The sequence below is a fragment of the Phalacrocorax aristotelis genome, chromosome 8 (genome assembly GCF_949628215.1).
Source record: "Phalacrocorax aristotelis chromosome 8, bGulAri2.1, whole genome shotgun sequence".
Lineage (NCBI taxonomy): Eukaryota > Metazoa > Chordata > Aves > Suliformes > Phalacrocoracidae > Phalacrocorax > Phalacrocorax aristotelis.
Window position 1 is genome coordinate 37,746,278 of NC_134283.1, and position 27,004 is coordinate 37,773,281.

At 42.9% G+C, this 27,004-nt stretch overlaps 1 protein-coding gene across 2 annotated transcripts in view; it reads right to left on the reverse strand.

Annotated features, from left to right (window-relative positions):
• SGCD (sarcoglycan delta) overlaps nucleotides 1-27,004 on the reverse strand; it is a 217,808-nt gene that overhangs the window by 104,286 nt on the left and 86,518 nt on the right. The window lies entirely within an intron of this gene.

The following is a 27,004-nucleotide window of genomic DNA, read 5'->3' on the forward strand; positions in this document are numbered from 1 at the left end:
AGTCAGAGGGATCAGGCAATCTGTGGGACTAACAATTCCTCAACATGCTGATGAGTTGTATAATAAAGTTGCGCATGTTTTTGGAATCTGATAATGAACCCTTTTGTAATTCACACAGACAGATAAGCACTTAACATAGTGACCACACGTATAAAAGGAGAAAGCTCCACGTCCAAGCCCATATCACACATTTTAACAAACAATTAGAAAAAAAAGATGATTAAGATTGAACATTAAAAAAAAAAAGTGAAAATGGGCACAAGGCTACAAAGGTGTGATTTGTTCTCCTGTTTCTACTTCAGGTATTTAAAACTATACCAAAAGATAAGGACTAATTAAGTACTACCTATTATTGCCTAGTTTTTAACATTGTGAGCTCATTGAACCTGGCAGAATATTTCCTAAAGGCTGCCAAAATCTGAAATCAATTTGCAGAAGAAACAATAATCAGTCATTAATTGATTTCTGATTCCCTATTCATCCCAATCAAATTCATCCATGTGTTCTGATATAAAGCAATGATTGCTTATCAGATTCACTTTATCACATTTTCCCTTCCCTGCAGGATGGAGCACAAAAGCTTGTCAAGGAAAAGACACTGTAACTGTGGGATGCCACCAGCCAGGTACTACACCGACTGACACCACATCAGGTTTCCCTTTATTTTTGCATGGAATTTGTTTTAAGGATTTCATGGCAAAAACTCACTTATCTGTACACAGCTGCATCTGTAATTGGAGCTGTTATATTTGCACGCTCAGCTGTAGGTGAGGGAAACTTACCCCCTGCCCCTGTGCTTGAAAGTCCCGGTTCAAAATCTATGGAACAAGTAAATCCAGTGTAGGCATAAACGGGACTGCACAATGGTCACATCACACACAACACCATACCCACAGATTAATTTTAGCTTGTTTCTTAATAATATTCCATAAGGTATATTTTCATGTTTTGGCTACAATATAAATAAAAATCTCTCCAAAACGTCTCAACTGTGTCTTCATTCAAGCATTTTTCTCATACAAATTCATCAAACTTCATTTCCATTTCGCTAGCTGAAGATCGGAACTCATACATCATCTTCATACCCGATGTTTTATTTGCTCAACTTACAAAATACACAAATAAAGAAAGAAATGCATTTCAGCGACAGCAGAGGGGTGAGCAGAATGGCTTCAGCAATGAGATTCACCTTTACTGTTCAGGTTTGAGCATGAACCAGGGTCTCAGGGAAGACAGCCCCGCAATTCAGCTGTGCTCTGGTGGAGAATAATCCACGGCCCTAACCAAAGCCCAGCTCATCACAATTCAGTGTGTGCCATGATTTCAAACAGCAAAGCATGTTCTGCAGCGTGCTGTATATGGGGGGAGATGGGACAAACTCACTCCTAGAAATAAGAGAACAATGTGCTCTTTTTTTTTTTTTATTTGGCATTACTAATGGCTTGACAAGATGTTCTGCAAACAGCCCATGGGCTGCTCCTGAGACAACCCCTGGTTAGCATTCCGATGAGTATTTGCGAATGCCACTTGGGAGTATTACTCCAGAACCACTTTTTGCTCATTAGGTGGGTCTGAGCTGCTGCCACAGTTGCAGGGGAAGCTCACTGAATGTCTTTCACTGGAAACTGAACTGAGCCTAGCTGAAATATAATCTTCAGTCTCAAGCGTTGCTTAGCCTGTGGGCATCAGAACCCCCAGCACTACCATGGAAAAGAAAAAAAATCTGTTTCAAAACCTTCAACCACATTCCATTCTTCTCCTTTCCCCATGTCATCTTGAACTATTACATTTACTTTCATTCTGCTCTGGAAGCCATTTGGAATTTATGCAAATAACCCCCCTACTTTCATAAAGAAATAGTATGCATCAAGTTATAATTCTTCATCTGCTTAAAGAGTTAGTAAAATGCTATTACAACTTCAACAGGGCTACATCTATTTTTCAGGGATGCTTTGAGGGGCAATATATCATGATGGCGGGCCCTTTGGCACCCTGTAGCCTCCCATGCATATGTGATTTGAATTAGAAAGGCAATGACATACTACAATTAAAAACACGTTTAGCATTCCCTCAAGCAACCACCCTTTCCAATTATTTTCTGTTGAAGGTGCATTAACCTGCTGTGGCAGCCCACCACAATAAAGACAACACTTGTTCCCATTGCTGAAGTTTAAATATTGAGTGTGAAAACCAATTCTGGATTTCTATAACCTTGAAATGTCACCACACATAGACTATACTTATGCTTAAACACAGCCTGCTCTTTTAAACAGAACCTTTAGAAGTCCTCATACACAAACATGGCTTTGTGCTCTTTGGCAGTCTCATGGTTTAACCCCAGCCGGCAACTCAGCCCAACCCAGCCACTCATCCCTTTGCCCCCGGTAGGATGAGGGAGAGAATCGGAAGGATAGAAGTGAGAAAACTCCTGGGTTGAGATAAAGACAGTTTATCAGGTAAAGCAAAAGCTGTGCACACAAGCAAAGCAAAATAAGGAATTCATTCACTGCTTCCCATGGCAGGCAGGTGTTCGGCCATCCCAAGGAAAGCAGGGCTCCATCACACATAAGGGTTACTTGGGAAGACAAACGCCATCACTCCAAACGTCCCCCCTTCCTCCTTCTTCCCCCAGCTTTATATGCTGAGCATGACGCCATATGGTGTGGGACATCCCTTGGGCCAGCTGGGGTCAGTTGTCCCAGCTGTTCCCCCTCCCAGCTCCTTGTGCCCCCCCAGCCCACTCACTGGTGGCGTGGGGCGAGACCAGAAAAGGCCTTGACTCTGTGTAAGCCCTGCTCAGCAGGAACTAAAACATCCCTGTGTTATCAGCACTGTTTCCAGCACAAATCCAAAACATAGCCCCAGACTAGCTACTGTGAAGAAAATTAACCCTACCCCGGCCAAAAGCAGCACAGGCAGTAACACATTTTGCTGAGAAGTGTGTGATTCCATTTGCTGTGGGAATGCAATAAAAGAAAGGCGAAAATGTAAACATGCAGCTAGGAAAAAAGATAATACACAGGCAGGAAAAAAAACACAGCAGGGACAAGAAGGAATGAGCACAACAAAACAGACAGACAAAGTAGTTTCACATTAACCTTTTCACTACAAAAAAAATTACCTAAAATAAGGTTCGTTGTGCTGCAGCAAGGCCATTTCAACTCACATCTGCCCTGGACACTGTTCTCAAAACACTGTTGAGACATCCTGCCTTACCACAGGTGAGGAGCTGGCTGCTGGAGTACCCACCAAGTATCCACAGACCAGGGCCCAAATATTCCTGACATATTCTGGAACCTGCAGTACCTATAAATCATGCTTTTGCAGAAACAAAACGAACCTTGCCTTTTGCAGCTTTTCTGCATTGATTGCCTAACAATTTCCAAAGGTATAATACAGTTCCAGGCCAAGGCATGACGGTAACTTGCTACATCACTTTGAAGTTGGTTTCTGCGTGCAGCTACTGCTATTATCTTGTACCGAACTACAATAGCTCAGCCAATATTTGAGAGCGAACAGAAGCTGCACAATGACAACTTGGCTAGTGATCTGCTCTGCAAATCGCTCAGACTAGCTTGAGCTTATCGAAATCCGTCTTCTCCAGAGCAAGCTCCAAAACATGACTAATAGGCTGATTCTCCTCCAACAATATCTATCTTGGTTCCTGCTGTAAAATCATCAATTACACTAAATGGAATTATTTATACAGAATAGGAAAGCAGTTTGGATTTGGTGGAAGTAATATGCTTATCAGATGGATTAAGATCTAATAGGCTTTTCTCTCTGAAAGTACAGCTGTTCCTGATAGTCTATCAAACCTCTTATGTAAATTACTTTGCTCTTGACAACATAAATTAAAGAACTGTATTTTGTTTACAGATCTCAAGTAACAAGACTTTAAATGTATTTTAAAGCTGTGCCAATAGAATCAGAACCTCTGTTTATGAGGTTCTGATTTTGCCTTAGCTTATTTTAACTAACGAAACGAAAGTGAACTGTGCATACTTTTTGTTAATACAGTGACTCCAAGAAAATCAAATATTTATGTCTTTGGTCTAGACGAATTAATATACAATTTCTCTATCACAGGAAAAAGAAGGCAATGTCTTCCTTAATGCATGCCTTAATGGAGTATCTAATTTCTCTAGGGTCAGCTCAGAAGAGCTGAGGGCTGCACGATCGGTTCAAGGCAATGGCTAGAGGGAAGGGAGCAGCAAGAGCCGATGACCAAAGCCAGCTTGGTGAACACCACCAGCATATAAGGATGCCAAATGTTGCCCGTTCATGGAGACTGCACAGTTAACTGATGGTCCATGAAAACTTACTCGGAAATATATTTAAGAAAATTTACTCAGATTTCTAGGGGCTCCTCTTCTTACTCCTTTCCTTCAGGAAGATGGTAGAGGAGCCCTTGTACTGCAGTTGGGATAAGAGAAAATGTGTTTCTCCTGTCTTTGGAGAAAGTCCTAAAAGCATTCTTTGTAATACTTTTATTATACACAAATCTGTTTTTTTAGATTTTTCTTAAAATGTATGCAAGAAATAGAAGCAATGTCTAACTTAGGAATATATTTAGTATATTTAGCAAAAAGGAAATGATATCTTACAAAGCAAAACTTTGGACTTGCATTGATCTGAAGTACAGGATGAGAGAGACATTTGGGGATTTGTAGATTCATTTTCAAAAATTAGATAGTACAGCACAAAAGCATTTTGCGTCTGTACGCCCATTTCACAGCCCTAGACTAATTAAGATCAAGTAAATTATACTTGGCCCAGAGCTTGGCTAAACAAAAAATAACAACGCACGCTAAAGCGAGTCTTAAATAATTTCTCAAAAGCCCAGAAGAGTTCCTTTATGAGATGCAACTAAGCATTTTTGCCAAAAGGGAACAAATAATTTATGATGCCATTTAAAAGCTGGTAACTGCTTCTCTTACCTGAAAAATAAAAAAAAGGAAAAAATGAGTCCCTGGCTTGATTATGATTCACTGTGTATCAGTCCTCTGCATCACGGGACTAGAGTATCCTTTTGTCTGTGTTATTTGTCAGGACAGGTTGAATAATGACAAGTGGAGTACCGAGCCGGAGTTTACTCGCAGATTGGTTAACATCATTTTGTTCCCACAACAAGCCTCATCGGCCCTTATCAGGAGCCTCACAGAATTGTTTGAAAGTTGCAGGCAGCACACCAAGAAAATTAATTTCCCTGTCTCCCTCCTAGTGTTGTCCAAATCTTGTTACCCTTATTCACACAAAGTAATTCAACGATCTTAACACAAAGTGCTGCTGCATTTTTGCTTAGTCTTACAAAAACCAGTAATGTATAATTTCTAGGGAGTGTGCAGGCTTCATTTTCCATTAGACTGGAACAGGACATTTTCTTTTATATATATATATATATCCTATTGCAGTTTACTCTAAATTTACTTGCAGCAATTATGAACTTTGTTCACCGACAAACTATAACATTAGGAGGGTCTTAAGAGAAAAACAGTCCTTCCTGCAACTGCTGCTTGGACCAGAGAGCATGGTCTGCTCCAGCTGGTGATGGAGCCCCGCTGGCACAGGGATGACATTTCTTTCTTACCGCAAAATACTCTAGGGATGTTTTTATGCCTCTGGAAACCCAACGCTCTGTATTTTGAAAGGATGCAGATTTTCTGAGCTCTCTACCAGAATCAGGACAAATATATGTGAATCAGACTATGTTTTTTTTACTCATTCACTAAGCAGTTTGTACAATGGACTGACTGGAGAGTTTAATTAATGGAGAAAGTTTTTGGATAAACAGAACTGCACCAAGACCTTCCAATTCAAACAAGGACAAATGCAACTTTTAATGCGGCTTTCCCACAACAAACATAGTCTGTATGATCATACCCTGCATGTGTGCGTGAACAACTGTGGGTCTGTGTCATGAATTTTTAAAAGCATATGACACTTTTAACCAAATTCAGCAAAGATCTTTATGATTTCATTTACCTTCTGCTTTAGTGGAGGCTTTAGCACGCAGCAATGTAGTAAAGAAAACAAATCTATGGTTTGAGCTTTACACTTGTTCTCAAACAAACTTCTAGTGTTTTATCTCACATCAACATATGTGGAAGCTGCCCAAAACGATTCACGGCAGCATGGCCTCAAGTGAGAAGCACTTTCCACCCATCTGAGTAGTCTCAGTCCTGGGACTTGTTTAGAGATCCTGCCTGTGCCTGCCTGTTTCCAGGCATCCTAATTCTCAGGGAAGTTTTGCCTTGAAGCTTTTCCATTTCAAGTGACTTTGCTTGCTCCAATTCAGGCGTATGGGTTAAGAGTGCAACAGTGACTCATGGGGCAATTGCTAGATTATGGTTCTGTTTCAAAACCAGCAAATCTAAATATATTTCTCTGAACAGACGCTGCGGTCAGATGTGCTGTTCTGCACAAAGCCGAGTGATTGCAAAGTCGCCACCTTACACCCACGCTCAGCCGCTCCTCAGCCCACCCCCACACAGGGCACAGCACACCCAACCATCCCTCGACCCAGTTCTGTCAAACCAGTCTGGATTTCTAAAACCTGCTATTAAATTAAATTAATTAATTGTTTCAGCCAGTTTGGATCTTCATGACAGAACTGACAGAAGGAACAACGAATGATTTGTGCATTTATGCCAGTAGACCTGAGACAAGCAAGAAATCTTCAGCAGATGAACCTCTCCTAAACCAGCTTAGCACTTCTGACCACTGCGTAACCCTCCCTAGGACCAGTCACCTTGCTGATCCAAGCTACGCATCAGCTCTTAGCCTGTAATACATCCAAGCTGGGCAACAGTAAAGTGAACTTATAAACTGATCCAACGCTCAGTTTTTACCTTCACCAGGTTCGAAGACCTGCTTTTTTTTTAATTTATAGGCTGGAGGAAGTCATATTAAATAAAATTTACAGTGCTTTACTCGAACAAGGGGAAAACACTGAGGCTGCAGACCTCTCCAACACGGGTGCTGAACAGATGTTTCCAATGTCTATTTGCATTTTGAACTGAAATTAAAGGGCACAAATCTCAATAGCTTTAGATCTCTGCCAACAACTTGTGAATACTAACAAATGCACCTAATGATCCATCAAAATGGGTGATATTTCTAATTCTTTTTGAGGAGTAAAGATTTAACTAACTAAACAAAATAAAAGAGAAAGAAGTGAAAAAATATCAAATAATAAAATCAGGAACTTAAAACAGTATCTTAAAGCCCCAGCTACAAAGCCTGACAGCCGTGCAAAACTCTGACAGCAAAGATAGGGCTTAATATTCTCTTATATGAGGGAGCTTTGAATCTCATTTAATTTTATCAGATTTAGAATCATTTGCTAGGGGCCAGACAGCCAACTTGTGTAAATCAGTTGAGCTCCATTAACTTCAACGGAATTACAGTTTCCAATTTACATCAGCTGAGAACCTTGCTGTTATGCTACTATTATTAGCTGCTATTTATAATGCAATAATACCTAGAGCAGTTGTCGTCTCAAACATGTGGCTCAACAGGCTTTCTGACATTGCCTGCAGACACTGGAAGACTCTGCTTCGTTAGCCCAAGTTGCCCAGAGCAGCAAAGTTGTCTGTATTGTACTACTTGCCTCATATTCAGCCAAATGGACTAGTGAGGCTGGAAAATACTGTTTAATACTGAAATCTGAGCCTATGCTTGCTATGATATATACAAACATAAGAACTACAAACCTAATAATAATAATGCACATTATTATTCAAAAGCCATCCCTTCCAAAATATCTCATAGTGGCAATCTGCAAGGGATTGAGCAGGAGAAAAAAGGGCCAGAGAAATGATGTGAGGTTACACAGAAGGCCAGCTGTAGAGCTGCAGGGAGAAGGGGAACCCCGGCACTACCCTGTGTGATGGCTGGGCCACTTGCTTCTCAGGGATTCAAAAACCGTCCAAATTCAAAGCTGTACAGGGTCACCACAGAGATCTAAGTCCTTCAACACTTGCAGTGAAAAGAGTCAGTTTTGAGCTTAGAATTTCATAGCTTTAAAAAGAAGTTTCTGAGGTTGATGCACTGGGAATATTCAGACTAACTAAATTTAGGATCTAACTTATGTGCTTAAATTAGGTGGCTAGAGACATTCCTCCAAGTGCTATTCAGTGCAGAAGCATAACTTAGGTGCCCTGAATTATTTTCTGAAGTATTCTAACTCTCTCTCTTGGCTATTCAGAAGATGCTAAGGAACTCCCCTCCTCCTTGCAATTAGACATCAAAATAGATTGATAACAGGAAGAGTTCCCCACACCCATCTTGGGGACACAGCCAGGTTTTAACACCTTTTTGTCTCTTCCTGCTCAGTGTTCATTTATTATGGATGTACATCCCACTCTGGCACTGTCCAAACAAAGAACCATTTGTGCCCACAAAGCCCAGTCAGTCACACTCCTCCACGTTATACAGGGGATGTCTTCTCCCTGACTCCGAAGGGCAGACGGAAACAAAGGTGGACATGTCATGGGTATGGTCTGCTTCCTCCATTCGCTACTCGACCTTCGCACAAAATCAGGAGGAGCTTTCCCTCACACCTGCTAGACTTCCTGCAGATCCTGTCTCTTGCTCAGATTTGCCTCCTTTTCTGCAACACGTAGCGAAGGCAGACCCCAATCACAAACTTGAAATCCTCTTCAGAGACAAACCAGACTTTTCTCTGAGATTTGGCACTGTCCTATTCCCACATCCAGGCAATGTGGGAGGATGGAGACTGAGATGAACAGCTTTGCTGGGACCAGGAGGTAGACAGAGAAGAGACACCAAAGAAATGATCATTCCCATTTACAAGTGCAGCATGAGGCCAATATCTCATGACACGACCCAACTTTGCAGCATTTCTAATCAAAGCTGCCTGTGTTCGTTCCCTGGTTGGCTCCACGTTTTGAAGCTGAACTTCCCTTACGTTCAAGGGCTCAGGAGGAGAAATCTGGTGCAGAGATTTCTCTTTTTATTTATGAACTCCTACTCAGTAGACTTCAATCTCGCAGTGTTTAAGCTTATGCAAAGTCTCTCTGAAGCAAATGGGACTGTTCACATGCCTGAAGTGCAGTCCTTTGCTGGATCAGGGTGGCAGCTCACTTCTTGTCAGTCTTTCTGAGCTCTATACATTCTGTTCAAACATTTTCTAAGGCACACGGGTTAGTGCTAAATATAGAAAGCCCTCTGTTCAATATTTTTTTTCTCTGAGACTGTCACATGCTGCAGAGTTTTACAGCAGTGCTGTGCACAGATCTGCAGAGCACAAGGCTGCCACTGCTTGTCCGCCACGAGATGGTGGGTGCTTGGAGAGGCGTAAGACAGATCATCTCCGAACTTATAAATATTAAGAAAAAGTTTTCCATTAGGTCCCAATAACTGTTACTTGCTTATAGCAAATACCACATTAGAACATCTTATTCTGCCCCATCAATAATTTGGCTGACTACAAATCCTGAGCCGTTTGCTGGGTTTGTGCTGCTCTCTAGGAGGATGATTGAAAGCTCTGTGTAGACTGATCAAGCAACCCATTAATATTTCACAGCTGGGCTCGGGTTGACTGGCAGTAATTATTCAACAGATTATTTTTTCATTTGAAGTGCAGCTGGTCATCCATTACTTTCTCCACGGCTTTGGAGGTCCAATAATTCCAATTATTTTTATCAACAGGAGACAGATAAACTGGCTCTATGGAAATCTTCCCCAATGTGGACACTTAGCAGGTGACTGGAAGCCCACTGCCATTATAAATCCACTCTTGAGAGCCGAGATGTTTGTGTACAGTGGCAAACTCTTCCCCTGATTTTCCAATCTAGAACACAGTATGGATTACTGCTGCAAAAGCCTGTAGCTTTGGCCAGTGCTTAAAGCTGGCAGTCAGTAAGCTTTCCTGTGTGCTCAGTTACCTTGGACAGGACTGGACCATCAACTGGTTTCCATTCATGAAGATACTGGCCAAATCTGTATCATACTTCAAAAAATAAAGCCTTGCAGTACCACAGGATGGCGCTGGCCGACCTTGTCCCTCAGGGCCACATGGTGTCTTCTTCACTAATCGCCTGCCCCACCAGTCATGTAACATAGCCCAGGCCAGGCCACTGGCTTTGAGCTCCTGGAGAGCTGTATGTGGCTGAAGGGACAGAAGGGTGACTGTCTCACATCGACGCCATCTGCTGAATCCAGATACTGAAACAAAGGATGGCTTTCACAAGGCATTGTACCATGATTATTCTGCATTGTTCAGAGTGAAGGAAGACTCCCACATTTCTTGCCAGCTTTCTCATTGTGTATAGCACCATAACTTACACTACGGAGCTCAAAAACTGCAGCAGCCCAAACACTGAAAATTGTAACAACAGAAGGGGTTCACTGTAAAATTGGCAATCGGATCCAGTCTGCAAGTACACATTTAATCTTGGAAACATTAGCTGGATTGAACCTGACTGCTGATGAGTTATTCTCCCTTGCTTGACTGGAAGGTCATAAACATCCTTGATATTAATGGCCTGGTGGAAGTCAAGGCTCCGCGCGGATGGACTATTCTCTCCCCATTCCTCATCCACCGAGAACTTTCTGCTCCACTTGTTCAGCAAGTCGGCACTTTGAATAATGTGGGAAAACACCACTTATCTATTCAAAGGGTTCCTCTGCCTCACTGCTGCAGTACTGCCAAGTTCACTTCAGGACAGAATTTTATTCTGCATCTATTTTTCTTAATCTAAAGGTCCATTTAAAAGATCTGCTCTACAGAATGATATTTCTGGTGTTCACTGCTCTGCTCTAATAGCAGCTACGTTTATTTCATCCTTTCAGTGGGAGTGAGATTGCTTCGCTTTGACTCAGTGGGAGGGAAACTTCTGCGATTTTTTTCATGCCGTTGCTTGAGCGTGTGCATTGCAGCAGATTCTCTTGCATCAGGACCAGGCTAATAAGATTAACAAAGTGAGGCTGTAGGGCTCCTCCTCTCCCCATTATTCTGATTGAGCTCTTTCTTCTCCCCAGTGCCACCCACAAGCGAAGTGACTGAATGTGTGCGCTAAGTGCACGCTGCCCTCTGTGTTCCTCTTTATGCTACCCCTAATGCAACTCCATGCTCCGCTAGAAACGCAGAGGCAGTGAGATTTCAGAGGAATACGAGGCCCAGAGGCAGATGCAGAGAGGTACATTTGGGATATTCTCCTCCACAGACTGCATTGCAGCTACTGCCTCAAAACCTACGTGGCTGACGATCCTCGGGATGTTCATGCTTTGCCTTGATGTGAGAGTCTGCACGCTCCTACACAGCATCATGTGGAGAGATACCTCCCCAAAGCGCGGAGGCATTTACAGCCAGCAAGTCCCAGCTTTCTGTGGGCTGGTACTGCATATTTGTGAAAGCTGAACCGGATTTCTCCTCTCAGGGAGCCACTCGTAAGGCTGAAGACCCAACCCTGCCCAGCGGTGGTGCCAGTAACAGCCTTACCTGGAAGCCAGGCTTTTTTATGCAAGACGCAAGAGATTGTCCCTACACAACACATGCATTTAAAATACTTGGAAGGTGCTATAAAAAGTGCCCTTATTTCAGCTCACTGAGTATGAAATGCATGCATAATACTCAGGAAAGTTACAAGAAGATGATTTTATTGGCTATAATATCCCATCTTACTGAGTCCCTGAAGGCACACTCCACAATCCACCAAGCACAGGAGTATCCCAGCGGGTATGTCTACATTGCTGCTTTAAAAAAGAGCTCAACAGAGTCCTGGGAGCAGCTGAGAGCACAGCACGCCGCCTCGCTTGCTCCTGGCCACGCAGGGGCCTCCCAGGTGACTTGCAGAACCTCCTGCAGCAAGTCTTCCTGAGCACAGCTGCTGCCATCCAAAATTGCCTCCCAGCAGCCTGAGCCACCTGGCCAGCACAGCCCCCCACCCCCCCCACAGGCTCCAGGCAACACTTCCCAGACACGGCCTCGGGCTGAGCTCCCAAGCTTGCTGTCTGGAGGGGCAACAGGTTTTGTGTCGGGGTTTGATCATCCAAATGCGTGCCCTGCTCTATCTGGAAAGCCAAGGCAATCAAATATTTAACATACTGAATGAGAGCACTCCCAGCTAAGAGGAACAGCAATTAAAGACCTGATGACTCATCAGATATCGAAGGGGAAGAAACACAGTGGGGAATAGAAATATTCTGAAGGAGCCAGATGTTTGCAGTGCACTGGGCTAGGAATTCACACGAACAACATCCCAAACAAGCTGGGAACAATGTTTGCTTGAAGTCCCCACTGGGGGAGTTGCATCATCAAGGGGGAAAACGAAAGGAAAATGGGTATTTTGAAATTTATAAAGAATACATCCTTTATTCTGCAATAAAAATGATGGAAGATAGGAGTGTTACGGTCCTAGATGCCCGGAATCTGTCTGTACACCACAAGGAGCAATTCAGATATTTTGGAAAACATGACCTTTCAGCTTTCTCTGCAAGCTTACCCACTTCTATGTGCATACATCAGGCATGCACATACATTTTATTATGGGGCCAATTCTGATATTTTGGCTTAGTGTCTGCTCGTGTGTGTGCTGCTTGCTGCCCTGAATCAATGCCCTGACTGAAGGAAGATGTGTGAGAGTCTTATCACAGACACTGGATCTCAAGGTCACACTTGATTTTGCTTACGCAGAAGACTGTGTGTAATCGCTGAATCAGCATACTGATGGCACTCATGGAAAAGGATTGGAAGGCAAACCTCAAGTCCAATAAACTCATCCATGAACCTAATGAAAGCCAAATTGAACCTGCAGGCATTAATATCCACATGAGCACAGCTGCTGTGGGTACCCATGTTCTCTAAGTGCCAATACTATGTGAAGTGACTTGGAATTTTCTGTGATCCTCTGTCAGGAGACATTAGGTTTATGGTTGGACTCAATGATCTTAAACATCTTTTCCAACCAAAATGATTCTATGATTAAAAACGTAAGAAATTGAGAAGCTCCTATAGCTGACGACGCTGAACAGGTATCTACTACATATTTCCATACCCGTACAGAAAAGCGTGCGGCGTTGCTCACGGGTCAGCAGCAGGGCAGGCGGGAGCGCAGAACTGGACCGGAGTCCAAATCTTTGTGATTACTTGACAGGTTTAGCACCTTCATTGCTGCAAAACCGTGCTTAAAACCAAGTAACTGCGTAAGTCAGTACAGGACTGGTGACTTAAAACTTACCAGCCTCTCCTTTGGGAAAATGTTCTTTATGTCTCCATATGGCTTACTTCTCCAAATGCCATAATGAAAGATAAACTTTCTCCCTGCAATATCAAAAATGTGATTTAAAAGCCACAAGGGCAAGCCAAAGCTGCCATTTCTTTCTGCTCCAAAAATGTTCCTACACTTCCTTTTCTATAAACCTTCCTGGCATCCTGCAAATATCCCCACAAAATAACCCACCTGTAGACACAATATCCTGATTCCACTGCCAGAAGAAGGTCACTTGAGCGAGTCTGAATACGTCAGTTCAGGTGTTCATTTTTAAGTTTGGCTAACCTTAAAGCAAAGTGCCCTTTAAGTGCATATCACTTTAGCCCTAAAATACTTAATCATTAACGATTTAAAGCAGAAAGGAATTTAAGTGAGTTAGACATCCTGTAATAGGCCTTTTGACTAGGGCCATTAGGAACATTTTGGCTCAGTTCAGACATCATTTATCATCCTGAGTGGAATTCACCTGAAAGGCAGGCAGCGCCTTCTGCTCTTGTAGCTCTTCTCTTAAAAGGAGGGGAAAAAAAAAAAAAAAAGGAAAAAAATCCATTCAGCTTTTCTGATTTCCTAAATAGCTTAAGGTTATGAATGCCAGATAGATTCCAGCTAGGCATTTACTGCTGTCTTTAATAGCCAAAACCTATCAGAAGCCTCCTGAGGGTAAATAAAGAGGAGAGAGCAAAAAGTAATAATTTTATATTCCAATCCCTGGTAGGCGAAACCTGCTGAAAGAAGGTTAAAGCACTGTACACTGGTCTCCTTACCCTTTCTAACTCACCAGTTAATTATCGCAGCTTGGCCAGTTCCTTAGGCAACATGCAGCTTCACTGACTTCAGGGCACCCACGAAAGCAGCAGAGCTACCCTGGGACCTCTGCAGCACCATCCCCCAACACTAATGTACTTCTGGATAGCGACAGTAAATTAAGAAAAGGGCACAGTTTAGCTATTAAATAGCAACAGGGCCATAAAATAAGACATTTCAGGATCTCTATGTGAATTTTAGGCTGGTGTCAACTTACAGTGATGCTCCAGTTATTCTGTGGAATAGAAAGTCTGACAGCCTTTATAAGCATGGCTCATTTTTATATGGGAAACATATAAAAATGCTGATGCATTATACTGTTGTATATAAACATGAAAAATAGCTAAGGTAAGCCAGAAAAGGTTTAAGTCCTTCAGATTGTAATAGAAAAAATGTCCAGCCATCTTTCTGACTGATTACAGAAAATTACATCCCTATCAAAGAACCGTGAAAGATAACAAAAAGCTGCTGGGATGGACATGTTCTCTGCTTATTTTAGTAGATTTTGAATGTCATTTTTACCAAGCCGTAGTGGTTTCATTGCTCTTAAGTTTTAAAGATTTTTTTTTCTTATATGGACAAGCACAGAAAGGGAATGAAATACCTGAAATACATCTCAAAATACCTGAATACAAAAACGCCATATTCACACATTACACTGCAAACGGTGGCGTGTATGACCTCTCTCTTCTCTTCAGAATTTAAACATCCGTGCCACAACATTTCTTTAACACAAGGCACGGACCGTCCTGGCGCTTCAACTGCAGAAATCTGGGTACAGCTGGGCTGGCAGGCGTCAGCGCAGGAAAAAAGTTGTATTGAAAAGGAAGGTTTGTTCCTTTGATTATGACAAGATGATGTTCAGTGCCTGACTTGGTATGGCTGTGAATGATTTTTAATGGAATGAAGGTCAAGAAAGATAGGAACTTATTAATAATAAATACATCAGACCTCCTGTTACTTTTAGTGGCAAACATGGATGGACAGTGAGGAAGGAACGTGTGTGCTCTCAGACTTCCGTCAACTGCAAATTTTTAAAAATTCTAATTTACTCATTAAAACTCAATGGTTTCACCTCTAATTGGACTCCTTACCCATAGGATAAAGAAGGAGGTGCAGAAAAAGAGTGATCAGGCAAGAGGCCACAGTAACAAAGAGCACACCACATCCATCTAGGTCATCCATCCCTCATCCCCACGGCACAGACGTGATGACTGGCTCCTGCTTCGTGACTGCAGCCTGGAAGTCAGGGCAATTGCTCTGCTTCCACTTCTTATTGTTTTAAAGGATTTTCATGGGGGGCCGGCAGCTTTGGTAACTGATTAGTGTATATTACTAAAACAATTCACAGGGTTTCTATAAGCCAGGAGGAGTCACGCTGGGAGATCTGCTTTCTGCTCTAAATATAGCAGCACAAGAAATGAAATCCAAGTGCCAGATTTCAGTGGGATTTCCCAGGGTGAAATGCATTGCACACATGGCTCATTAGAGACCTTTAAAACAAAAACAAGAACTACAGATTGCACCAGTGTATATCCTTCCTGGTGCTGTTTCTGAAGGCATTTTGGATGAATGGTGGTCATTTCCTCACCATGAATCTCATCATCTCTCTACACTTGTTTTCGGCAAGCATTTCAGCCAGCTCATCCAATACAAACACCGGTGGTAATTGTGACTGAGCAGTGAATTTAGACATTTAACTTCACATTTCTTATTGAATGGATTAATTTAAAGAACAGGAAAACATTAAATGAGGAAAAGGAAAGAAAGAAATTACAACAGGCTAGTTTACTCTCATTTACTGGAGTTCACATATAATTGTCCACCATTTCAGGCTCCTGTGCCGTGTGCTGGGAGCCTGCTTCTGTAAGACTTTGGAGCACAGATTTGTAGCTGTTGCCAGCTATTTCTGTCCACAGAGATCTCTTGGGTCCTTGTCTGTGTTTTGTACTGCATATATTCACACAATGTCTATGTATTTGTTTCAAACCTAATAGGTGAGTGAAATCCATTTAACGCGTCACCCTCCAGATTATTACCAAAGCAACAGCCTCTTTTGTTCCCTATGGGGAGAAAAAAAAAACAAACCAAACCAAACCCCAAACGAGGACACACTCTTCCTTCCAATTGCCCAGATACTGTCTATATTTCAAAGTTTTAAACCCTTTCCTTTGCAGCCTGCCTTCTGGAACGGTACATTGCCAGCCTGTTCTTCTCTTATTAATACCTGTGCAACCCAGAAGCGATGTCATGGATTTACACCCCTATAAGAGGAGAACCAAGTCATCCATCAAATGACTGGCTACTCCACGTTTATTTAGCATACTCTCCAGGGAAAAGGGAATTAACTGCCTTCCTAGTCCTAGGCTCTGACTTCACCTGCAGAACAGATTTTTCCCCAAAGCCCTTCCCTCGTGCAGGCTGCTCCTGTACAGGAGTATTTTAAAGCCTTTCACTTAGGTAAGTGCAAATTTCTTATGAGTTACAGTGAGTTGCTCTGACTGGTACCTGGGAGGATGGGAAACATGACCATGGCACTGCTCCCGTGGGCGAGGGAGCACAGAATGCCCTGGCTCCCGCTGTTTTGCAGGACTCCTGACACCACAAGCACAACAGTGGCACAGGGGTCTCTTACTGGCCTCGGTCTCCCCATACAGAGAACTGTTATTTCAGCCCCGAATATGCAAAAGCTCCTCATTCTGGGCTCAATGAAAAGAGGACTGACAAGGCAAACTGTTCAAAGAAAAGCTTCCTATTAGAAGAAAGGCACAATGGCAATAACTGTAGCTCCACTGGGAAGAAGAAAGGAATTAAACACATCTGCCTTCTAACATACAGGGTTTTTCCTGGGCAACATATGAGACTGAATAATTTATAATACTAAGAAAGAGAAATCTCTCTGTTCAATAGGTCTTGACAAGTAACTTCAAATAAAGATAAAATTTGCCTTACAATCTACACCTGCTGGTGAACTGAATCGTTCTCCCTTCTAGACAATGCAGTTTTCTGTAAAACCACAGCAGAATTGCTGAGACCCACCCAACGTTCATACAACCCAGCATCAGCTGCTCCGGCTAAGGTTCCTCCCCGTCACAAGATCCAAGGCTTTGCTGCAAACCGTCTATCAGTCTCTGCTGACAAACTCTCTCAGTAAAGAAGTGCTTCACACAGAAGTGGCTTGTGTGCACAGATATATAATTAGCAGGAATTCCCTTTCTAGCATGCAGTGGAAGGAAAGACTGTAAAAGGTATTTGATTTCCTAGTTTCCTAGAACAAAATTCTTTAATGTCTTGTTTTGAAAGATTAAATATTTGTTGTCAGAAACAATACCACCCTACTAAATAATCTGAATCAAAATAAGCACCTACACACGTCTATATGACTTGCACCTACACGAAATACAAGTATTTCAGGGCTCTGCATACAGAACTAAAGCACTTTTGTTTTTCTTTTTCTGAAATGAAAAGGTGTACTTTCCCAAGCATGTTTGCCTGCTAAGAAATAACAGATGCAGGTCACACATATTTTCATGTATTTAACTGTAGCTGCAACTTCAAAAAAATACGACCAATCTACTGCTGACAATGACATTTCCAATTCTGACTCACCTGTAGCCCTCTAAGAGGTCACTCTGAAAGATTTCAGTCCATCTAGACATTTTGTGTGTTTCAGTGTACATTAAATATCACCTTCAAGACAATAAAAAGCAGAAATCAGATCTATATTACTGCTGACTTGTGTGGTACAAGGCATTAATGAACAATGCAAGAACACAGGAAAGCAGAAAGCTCTCATGTTTTTCAACATCGGTATCTTCAGTGGGGAGAATAAACAGTAGAAAATGGCCATGTCTGCTGCTACAACGTACGCTTCTATTTTTGTCATGCCTGTTTTCAGATCCGTAATACAAGGAGGGATTTTAATAGAGCCGAAGGGTGCCATCAGCGTGACTGTGCTGCCAGAAGTGGCTCAGAAATGCTGATAGTCGTAATTAGGCAGAATGTGTAATTGAAGTGCCACACGCTTGAGTCTGAGGTGGTGGCTTTAACGAGAGGTGCTGCGCTCCTCCCCAGACACAGTACCCGCAGGCTCCCATGGCACCTTTCCAGCCACAGCTCACCTCTCTGCACCAAACGGGCACCGCAGCACCTCGGGGAGAGGAGCAGGGCTGGTTCCTAACATCCCTGTCACAGATGGGTGGTTCATAAAATGTCATGCCTGCTTTAGGGGCACACTCCATGCACCAGGATTACCAGGGCAAGGCACTGGCAAGAATCCTAGAAAAGGCTGCCCAAGCCCATACTCGCATGCCGACACCAACTGCCAAACTATAGACAGTTTGTCATGACAAAGATCCACTTCTTGCAGCAACAAAGACTAAGCCTGTGGCCCTGGGGCCCTGTACAGGTGCAGGAGCAGGGAGATGTCTGAGATGTTCCCAACCCCAGAGGCAGGGCCTGTGCTCAGCCCCGCACACCTCAAGCTGGCAGAGAGCCTCTCCTGTGCTTCGCGGGACATACTAGGTCAAAAGGCTGGTAATTTTTTCCTAGAATAACCAAAATACCATTGGAAGTCATCAAGAACTGTACAAAACCAGAAACCCATGATGGAAATGAAACCACCAGGAGGACTTAGGCAAGACTCGTGCACCTGCACCCCCTGCGCCTGTCTGCGGGAGTCACACAGCGCGGCAGTTCGGGAGGATGGACCGTGCCTTTGGACTTCTCATAAACACACCACAAGCCAGCTTTTGAGTAATTAAACTTTAATTTTAGCTGGTTAACCCACACTGAAGAATCATTTAGAGGACCCTCAGTTGCCTTAATTGCATAAGGATAAAATGATTTTCAGGGACCCCGTGTGTGGGAGTAAACTTTTCAGGTTTGCGTTTTTTTTTCTTTTCTTGAGGTGGGGTGGGAACTCTGAAGACTTCAATTAGAAGCAATTACTGGAGATGTAGAGGCTTCTCTGAGGTTAAGCTGCCCTTCATTTTCTCAAGAGAAGCCTTTAATTAAATGCAAATAATCACAAATTTCATATAGCAGATTGCCATAATTTCACGATTAGTTACTGGGTCTCATTTAAAAAGGAAAGAGGTGGGCAGTAGTGCTGGGCGGACGCTTAGTAATGAGAACTCACGAGGTCAAGGCTGAATTACCTGCGTAAATCTATTCCTCTTCTATAAATCTGTCTGCAACCACATCATTTCAGTGTTAGGAGGTTGTCCTTCATGCAAGTGCACTGGAGTGTAGTCCCATAGAAACTCGGGCCTCAATACAAATAATTACCTCAGTCCATCTTACTGTTGACCACGGCAGCAAAGGCAGGACGGGTAATGGGGAAGATGTAATTGAAGTGGAAATGACCAGAACTAAAATGCAAGCTATGATGAATTCAAATTGTATATTCAAGCTCATCTCCATAGCAGAGCTCTGGAAGAACAGGCACATGAAATAGCAGCAAGTATTTTAAACACATCTATCAAATCAGGCATGGTAGCGTGTAAGTAGAGAAGAGATAATATAGCATCTGCGGGAGGGGAGGGGAAAGACAGACTCCACACAACCACAGGGCTGTACTTCTGTCCTCAAAACCATCATTCTTTAGAGCAGGTTCTGACAGTTACAGAAGGTAAATAAAGTAAATGCATAGAAATGCAGAGAGAATATGCCACTTTTTACTTACTCCTTTTGTTTAGCCAAACACAAGCTAATGACAGCGAACGGGCAGCCATTAGCCCACAAGCTGGTGCTTCACCCAAAGAAGGTGAAGGTTTCTCCAGCTCAGTACTTTGTGCTTTGCACAGTCGTTTACAATGTAAGAGACAGCTGCCTCCGTCCCCTTTCCACGGATTAGGCTACAACCCAAGATGCAGAACAGCAGGGGTTCAGGTCCAAAAACCAAGAAACGTTTTAAGAATCAGCTTTCTGAAAAGCTGATGGCTTTGCAGTTCCAGGACAAGCTGAAAGAGGCATGGAGGCTACTCCAAGCAGCACCTCAGCCTTCTGGCAACCACGCAGAAGAGGTGCTTCAGAATAGTTATATTTTTGTTAAAGCAAAGGTTGCTGTGTTTTTAAAGCTGAGAAGGTCATTGCTCTCTGCCGTGCAGGGCTCAGGAGGGATGTCGGGAAGCTCAGAAGGACAAAAAGCGCAAGGAAGAAGAGAAGCAGCAGTGGAAAACTTACTCTATAACTCAGCTTGGCACATAATTTCTGTGTGGATTCCCAAATTAAATCATTTCTCCTACTGTACTGTGAGAATATGGGGAGGGATCAGGTTGTAAGCTATTCAGAGGACTAACTGATTATCGGCATTTTAGCAGTGAGCTTGTTTTTGTTCTTTCACACATTTATAATAATACCTTTTACATGTTCTCTAAGAGACAAATCTCTTTCTGCTTCAGAACTGCTAGTCTGAAGATCTTTTGTTGGCACTGAGGCAAATGCTAATGTGAAATATCTTATTTCTTCAGATGAAAGAGAAGTTGAGAACAATCCCCTCCGGAGGGAGGTGGCAGAAAGCAGGATCTGGGATCAGGAGTTTATGACTCACCCCCTGCCACAGCCCACCCATGCCCTCCTTGCTGTTTGCCAGGTCCTGCTGCTATCACACCATGGAGCAGCTCCTCCTGGTCTGACAACACTTCCCATTGCACTCCCCGCGGCACAGCAGGGATTTGGGGCACCAGCAGATGGGACACTGTTCACATGCAGAAACGCCTGGAAATGAAGCATTTCACCAGAGACCAAATGCTCAACCTCACATCTCAAACCACCCAAATCCCTGATACTCTCCTCCCCTATCCATCTATTTTGGTCCCTCTGTTCTTGGAGGGGCCAAAGCCATAATGTATTTTTAATGCAGCAGTATATTTTCCTGCTGTGGAGTATGCAGGAGACTGGCTATTGAAGCTTGACAGCGTGGTCCATACAGCAAATCTGCCAGATGATGTTTTGCCTGTATGCATGCACTGAACTGCAAGTATGAGGAGAGGAGTGTTGCTGAGTTTCTGACAGCTTCCTTCAAATCATTAGTAGTACTAACCAAGAGATGCTGGGTATCTGGATTTCAGGGCTAAATTCTTGAGTGGCCAGTAGGAAACGAGCACCAGTTAAAGATTTTTCTGGTATGGGGACGTTTATAATCTCTCTCACTCCTGGTGGGTAGTAAGTACAGAGCTTCTGCAGCAGCTTCTTCCACAGCAGGGAAACTAATAAATAAGATTGCTGCCTTCTGCCTCTGAAAAATACAGAAACTAAATATACTTGAGATATTCCTGTCTCCTGGACACATAATTCTGTTCAGATGGCTTGACTATGAACAGTGGCTTAGAAACAATTGAGAAATGAGAGCTGGACGCCTTTTCATTGAGATGGAAGCACAATCATGTAAGCCTTAGTTCTTCATGAAACCCAGCCTAAAATATTTGAGGGAAACGGACCATCTGCTGTCGTAACACTCTATATGCCGCAGGCTGCTTTGTGCAATAGTCAAAGAAAAACCTACTTGATTTCAGTGCAGCATACCCAGCCTTGTTAAGCAGTACTACTGGAAGACTTACATTTCACTACTTCCTTTGCTCCCATAACATATCTGTAAGCACATCCAATGCCATGGCAGGCCTCTGAAAAACACAACAGTTCAGCACAGAGTAGCAACAGTGAGGTAAAAATATGGGGTCCTTTCATCACTTTTTGGTAACAAGGAAGATGAAAGCCTTATGTGCTTATGCTGGCTAAGAAAATGTGGTATTAGGATAATAAAAATGAAATATTATCAGAGACTTGAGTTTTTGAAGGTGTAGCACTAGAAGAAACTGATGCATTGTAACTCAGCAAGATATCAGTACCAAATGCTTGACATTCTGGAGAATGCAACAATGAAGGGGTCAAACTTGTAATAACACCATGCAATATCCTATTAAAACTGACTATATTATTCTAAACTCCGAAGGAGTGAAGGCAAAAAAGTACTATATGTATCTTTAAAAAAGATAAGTAATCCTAATTGCTTTTCATACAGAAACAGAAACTCTCTATGAATTAAATTCAGATCTCTAAAAAGAGTAAAAGAAAAGCATAACACATTTTCTCCTCAATCCAGGAGGAAGGAAATTATAATTTACTATAAAAAACCCTGCAAATAAATAGTGTTATGGTGAAGGCGTTGATCCACTGATCACGAAGAGGAACTATAAACTGCACAGTGACTCTATTCTGAGGCAATTTTTAATTAAAAAAAAATTTAGAACAAAGTCTGTTCCTTTAAATCATTGATAAAAGAATCCTGCCTGTTAGGGCAAGGAGCTTTCCTACCTCTAATCCATCTTTACTGCTGTGTTATTACCCTACTGTTTTCCTGTAATTAAAATGTGGCAGGTAGTTTACACACAAGAGGGAGTAATTGTATTGGAAATAACTGTTCATAACCAAATTTTAAAACCTCATTTTTCTTATCAACTTTTAATAAAGCAAGCCAGATAATAATGATATTTAGCATTTGTGCCACCTACAGCAGCGTTTTGTCTCTCTAAATTGCTAGCATTTCATTCAACAATGCTAAAACACACCTCTTCAGCTATGAATGCAGCCTGCAGCGAAAAAAGGAAAAATCTGAACAATCATGGTCATTTGTTCCTGTCAAATGAAATCACAAAATATGGGTGAACATCATGCTAAGGCACCCAAACCTTCAAAAAACCTTGCATGGTTCTGGAAGCAGAACAGAGTTTGCATGTGCTGTGGTTAGGGAGAACCCCAGCCTCAGCCTGACCAGGCTAGGAAGGGAAGACTTCCCTTCCCTGCATCCCAAGGAAGATGGAATGAGATGGGTCGTTGCCTGCCCATCTCTACGTTGCATTTCCTCATAGATGGCACACAGATGGCACAAGCAGTCCGCATGGATTTGCACAGGTCTAGAAGCAGCACATGCTCTCCTGGCTCAGAGGTAGATGTTTACTTTGGCTTGTGAAGGGCCTCCTGAATATGATAGCTGCAGAAATAGTCCTTACGAAGACTATTCTGGAGCCTTTGCTTTGGATGATTCTTAGAAGACAGTTCTCCAGGAATTTCAAGCCTTGCAAGCTGATTAGGGGAAAACACTGTTTTTCCATTTATTGTTTATAGCATTACTGGAACGTGCCAATATACAGGACTACAGGATGCCATATGCAAACAGCTTCTGTCCCAAAGAGCATACAATCCAAACCACACAAACAGGCAGCTATGGATAGAAACACCACGGAGGGGCAAAGGAAAAGCAGAGTCCTCAGCGGTTTGAGGGGCAGACAAGCAGGAGGACGCTTACCATTTAAATGCAGCCACAACAGGACACGGTCCTTGTCTCCCCTGTTTAGAGGTCTTCCTGCTGCCTAAGAGGCAATAAAGGGGTTCTAATGGATAATCTTTTAGACTCCTAAATCTGTTTAAAATACAAGACATTGTATGTTAACCTTATGGAAAGAGGTCAATGCACTGTCATTGCCCATTTCCTGAGCCTTCCGAGCCTTATACTGTTTAAAATTAGTTTGCTTTGTTTATGTAGGCACATCTTGTGTTATAATATTCAGAAACTAATACAACGGGAAGCTTTTAAAAAATGGCTTAAGCTCACTAGTAATAGCTGAAATAGAGATCTGCAGCACATCATAGGCATACAGCATAAAAGATGCATGTGCTTATATACACAGTCATAGGCAATCCTACTGCTAAAGAGCTACATCACTGGATGCTAATGCAGGTGGACCATAAAGAGGAAGGTCATTAAGAGCTCTGGTTCCAGCCTTGTAATTAGATTGGCACGTACAAACCCTTGCGGGGGCTGTGCCGGCCTCATCTGAGCCCTGCACAGCTCGAAGTCGAGCCCTCCACCCCGCAGGCGTGACAGCAGGATACAGCCCAAGCCTGCGCTGGACCTGCAGACTGAGCGGCTGAGTCACATACACAGCCCGCAGGCATTAGGTTTTTTTCTCCCCAAACCCAGTATGTGCAAACCACGGATTTCTACCAGGCTTGTCCAAGATCTGAATGGAGATCAGAGTGATCAGAATGAATGGGTCTGCTCAAGCAGGGGGTTGGACAAGATGATCTCCAGAGGTGCCTTCCAACCCCCACCATCCTGTGATTCTGTGAAGCGGAGATCCCTTTACCTGCATATCACCAGAAAGTTGAGTGCTAGATGGTGGTTTCCACCTCAGTTAGTGGCGGACCTAACCCCTGAAGTTAGGCCACCTTCAGCGTGGATTTGTATTTCAACCCAAATTGGTGGCTAGGGTGTAGATTCATTATGTGGTTTGGCTTAGAAATCAGAGTAAGGTTTAGAAGTAACAACCTTCACAGAGCTTCCCACAGTCCCAGAGCAGTGCAGTGCTGATGTAAATGAACTGGATAAATGGACCTGGCTATGGGAACCAGCTGCAGGACAGGCAGATGACATTTGAGGTCCCCTCCAGGCCTGTTTTATCCCTCCTGTGCCTGATAAAGGCATTTAAAACAAATTGAGGATCAAATACTACATGAGAACTGAATGACTGCGCAAGAGGATAGGTTGGACAGTGACAAACTGGTCCCACGTGAACGTGACACTGTTTTCACAGCCCTGTGTAAAAAGCAATAGCCACGCATAAATTTCTTCAAGCCTTGAATGTTCAGATAAAAACAAAACCTAGAATAAATTAGCAATGCCTTTCTTATTAAAAGCCATGGATTGGAAGCTTACAGTTTGATTTTACAGAAGGTGTCTCCTGGCTCATCAGCCAGTGGGGCATGCAGAGGGGAGAGATAGGGAGTTCAGGGCTTGACGTGGGAGAGAAGTGGATGGGTACTGCTACAACAGGCATGAGAAGGTGGGTTTTTTCCTCTGAGATTGTGTTGCTTCATCTCCTTCTCTCTTCTCCAATCCCCATTATCAGCATTTAGAACACCCCTGAGTTTCCTTGAGCAGGTTTGCTGTGCTCATTAAAATGCTGTGAGAACTTATTGGCTATAATGAGCACTCATTAAATTCTGGTAAGTGGCAGGACTCTCCTGTGGAGTTGAACCGACTCAGGTTCTGGGGGCAGAGCTCAGGGGTGGGGAGATACTGGAAATATTACATTTTCCACAAGAACAAAACTACAGACAGTGCTCTGCAAGCACTGGGGTAACTCAGACCTGCTAAGCCACAGCTATTGTTTACCGAGTACTCAAATCATTCCCCCACCCCAGAAGGACTCTCAGCTCCCCTTATCAGAACAGGGACAAATGAAAGATTTTTCCATATTTGCATCTCCTCATTTGAGAATTTTCCTACATTTGTTATTTAGAGATAAAAGTCTGCCTCTCAAAATTCACTTAACAAAGTGGTTTTCTCAGCCGCAGGGAATGGTGCAGGAGGAATTGCAGAGCAGGATCCAAGGCAGCTGGTGAGGCTGTAGAAGCAGCAGGAGATCGGGAGATGAATGGGTGCGTACCAGGGCAAGGATCACATTTTACATGCCCTGTTCTTGTATTTATTTCCAATTGGCTGTGTCAGAGACGCACACCCCGACTAGTATGGCCATGCCTATAACCATAAAGCAGTTCCCACTGCAGGATTCAGTGCTACCGTCTGCGTTTTTATCACCAAAAGCTGTTCATCACTTGCTAACATTAGAAGATATGAATCAACTAAAGCCATATACAAATATACTTTACCTTGGACTAATCTCCAGTATCACAGAGGGTTAACAACTATTTAAGGAAACAGAATCAGACAAGACCTTGAAGATCAGTGCATCCCAAAAAAAGCAGACAAAAATACTGGAAGGGGAAGGTTTCTGTGGGTATCCCTAGGAGATGATGCTTCTGCAGATGGCCTGCAAAATGCAATGCATCAGGAGCAGGCTGTGAGCGAAAAAGCACAGCGAAGTTCACCTGAATACCCAAGTAGCTCAAGTAGTAGACTGACCACCCCACCACCAAATAGCAGAAAGCACGGGACTGACTTACCAAGGTTATGTTATTCTAAAGAAATGAAGTTGCATCCCTGAAAAGCAGGAACCTGAAACCCTATTATTTTCTGCTTAGGCTGATACACATACCACTGCCTGTATGATCAGCACATGACCAAGTCTTCCTCACCTCAGAAATGCCTACTTTTCAACTACACTCATCTAAAGACCACAATTCAGCACAAAATACATATCGAAATGGCATCAATTTCCCAAGATTAAATAACTGGTCTGGTTAAGCATTAATTGCTCCAGTTTGGCCCACTCTTCACCCACTCACAGGAGCTTTTTGTAGATTACTGCTCTATAATTGCTTGCTCCCTAAGCACACACGCATTGCAATTTTCTGCGCACCTTGACAGCATCCTGGTTAGAGAAAATAAATGCTACATGTTCCCCTGACACAGCATTTTGTCTGCTGGATACAGTAAGTCAGAGATTGTTTACTCAACTTCTCATGGCCCATTAATGACATAATGCTGGACACAGCTGTTCAGGGCTTCACAAGACCAAAGCAGAAAAAGAAATGCTAGGAGACTTCAAACATGCTGCTCACATCAGAGCCTGGCTGGGAAAGCCCTTGAAAGTGGTCTATGGGAATTTAGTCTTACAGCTCTCTCATGAAGTAAATCCAGGATTAAAGCCTCAAACTTAGTTTACCCTGAAGACTCAGATGGTCTTAAAACAGCTCCATCTGACCAAGGTGGCAATGACTGCTTTGAAGAAGAAGGGACCAATCATTTCATTTTCGCTCTGCTTGGCCAAATGATCTTCTGAAAAAACTAGGACCTGCCATAAATAAAGGCTCACTAGCCATGGAAGTGGGCTGTGCCTAGTTCATCATGTCCTGACTTTCAGTGTGTTTGAGCAGGAGAGGTGAAGCTCACCCTGTAAAAAGACAATTCAAAGTCAAGGTACCCCTTGAGATCTCAAAAAGAGTTTGAACAGAATTCAAGTGATGCACAGAGCGCTCCATGCCCAGAAGTCACCATC